Raw genomic sequence first — 2,829 nt, forward strand, 5'->3', positions numbered from 1 at the left:
CATTACTTAGATAATTTCCTTAGCTTTCCAACGGTATAAAATTTGTTAAATTTGGATTGGTAGATTTCAAACTATTCAAAATTTACAAAGTCATCTGCAGGACATTTGAATAATTATTAAACCTATTTTTGAATTCGTGGGCTAGGCGGGAAATGTTACTGGGCCGAAACAGAAATTAAAAACACAGCGCAGCCCAACAAGCATCTGGTGCGCTTGGGCCGCCCTGACGAGGTGGGGGCCACCCGTCAGTGGCTTTTAAACCAGCGAAGCGGTACGCAGGATATGAACCGTAGGATTAGAACATGATCGAGCGGTCGGTGATCGTCGTCGTCTCCGACGAGCGACGGGCTCACTGGTGGCGAGCCTAGGGGGTGGGAGGACCTACCGGCGTTCCCACGGGGTTCTGGTGAGTGCGAGGCGGCGTTGTCGACGGCGAGGAAGCGTCTGGTAGCAGTGGCGAGGCTTGGGGCGGCGTGGATCAACGGCGTCGATGTCCTGGCTCCGGCGGCTCCGATCTTGCAATTGAGGCGCCTCCGGCAGTAATTGGACGAGCTACGGTGGTGAGGAGGATCAGGGATGAGAGGGGAGTTGAATGGTGTGAAGAGAGCGTGCTGGGAGTGGCTCTATTTATAGGGTCGAGGGGTGCCGCGGGGTTCTGTGAAGAGGCAAGCATGGCGCGGCGTCTCCGGCGATCGAAGGGGCAAGTGAAGGACGGCTATGGCTAGGCATCGTCCTGGCGATGCTCAACGTGTAGCGGCGCAGAGAAAAGGGCGACGGGATCGCTCACGAGCTTGCAGGGAGTGCGGCAGAGCGTGCGGCAAGATTCGGGTGAGGACGACGGCGACGGAGCAGGGGCAGGCTAGGGATGTTGTCTGGCGTGTAGAGGGCGGGGAGGCGATGCTCGACGCAGAGCTAGCTTGTGCAGGGGTGGCGTAGGATGCTCGAGCGCGTGGCGTCCTGGCGCGGCCAGAGCGCGGTCACCGCGTGCACGGGCGTGTACTGGCATGTTTTGGACGAGCTCGTTCCGGCCAATGCCGTGGCTTGGCGATGCTTGGCTATGTACTGTGAGGTTCCTTGAGCTGCAGAGAGGCTCCAGGACAAGGAGATGGGGCGAGATGGTGGCCAGAGAGAAAGTGAGGAGTGGTGGCCAAAGGTGGCCGGCATGGTACGGTGGTGAGCTCCTCTCTCCATCCTTCCACTTTAATCGGCCAGGGCAGGTACCAAACTTGATGCAGGGGATGCAGGAGGGTATAATGATCACAAGTTAAAGGGGTTTAGGCAAGAAACCAGAGGGTAATAGAGTGTAACACAAAAATGAAACTATGCCTGCCAAGTGTTCGATCATATGGCCGCATGAACATTTTTGATGAATTTTGGAAATATTTTTGGTACAACTCAATCATATAATTAATGTGTTGGAATGGTGGTGGTTGTGTTCAATTTGGAGTTGTTTTGCAAAGTTTCAAATTTGAGGTCATCTTCTCTTTGTTTCAACATCACTACTTGTCACATTCATACTGGTCAACCTAGTCAACTCTAGCAATGGTGGTCAACATGAAAGTTACTCACCTTTACATGGTCTTGGATGACATAGCATTGGTTGACCAAGTTTAGTTTAAGAATAGAGAAAACCAGAGGGGTAAAGTGGTGAAGAAAATAAAAGGAGGACATATGACCATTATCATATGTGTGAAGATTTTGAGATTTCCTTGGGTTTGATTCTTGTTTCTTTGATACAATTGTGTTTGTTTATCATATCTTAGTATTCTACAAGCAAGAGAGCAAGCAATTATGGCCTTTGATGAAGATTTGCAATATGGCCTAATGTGTATGTGAGTGAGAAGAGAGTTGTTTTCCATTTCTTCCATTTTTTCTCAAATGAGGGTTAGTTGATCTTGGTTTAGGGTTTAAGCACACTTGATCAACATACTAACACACATCATGGCAATTGCACAAAAGAAAATCACTCAATGCATGAAACTATATGTGGCACTATATGCATAGAAAAAGTTTTTGTTAATTGCAAACTTTGAGTTTGGGAAATTTTCTTTCTTGATTAATATTGTTGAAACTTGGGGTGTTACAGTTTGGTGATATGATATGACCATGATGTGATGATGATTATATTTGATGTATGAGATGTTCATTATTGTATTATGGAAACCGGCAGGAGCCTAATGGTTGTCTTTAAATTTGTTAAGACCTGCGTGTCTATTCATCATGTAACAGCTTTATTTCAAGTAGTTGTTATAGTAGCTATAAGTGATGGACAACCATGAAGCGGCGCCATGGACCTTGGTGCAATGCTGGTGATGATGGAGATCATGCTCGTGTGTTTTGGAGATGGAGATCAATAGCACAAGAAGAAAGGCCATATCATATCACATATTATGAATTGCATGTGATGTTAATCCTTTTTGCATCTTATCTTGCTTAGATCGCGACGGTAGCATTATAAGATGATCCCTCACATTAATATCAAGATAGTAAAGTGTTCTCCCCTCGTATGCACCGTTGCTACAGTTCGTCGTTTTGAAGCATCTCGTGATGATCGGATGTGATAGATTCTACGTTCACATACAACGGGTGTAAGCCATGTTGCACATGCGGAAACACTTGGGTTTGCTTGAGGAGCCTAGCATGTAAATACATGGCCTCGGAACACAAGAAACCGAAAGGTTGAACAAGAGTCATATGGATGATATGATCAACATGTTGATGTTCACCATTGAAGCTACATCATCTCACGTGATGATCGGTTTTGGTGTAGTGGATATGGATCGTGTACCACTAAGCAACTATGAGGGATGTTGTGTTAAGTGGGAGTTC

This window comes from Lolium perenne, chromosome 7 (genome assembly GCF_019359855.2).
Source record: "Lolium perenne isolate Kyuss_39 chromosome 7, Kyuss_2.0, whole genome shotgun sequence".
Classification (NCBI taxonomy): Eukaryota; Viridiplantae; Streptophyta; class Magnoliopsida; order Poales; family Poaceae; genus Lolium; species Lolium perenne.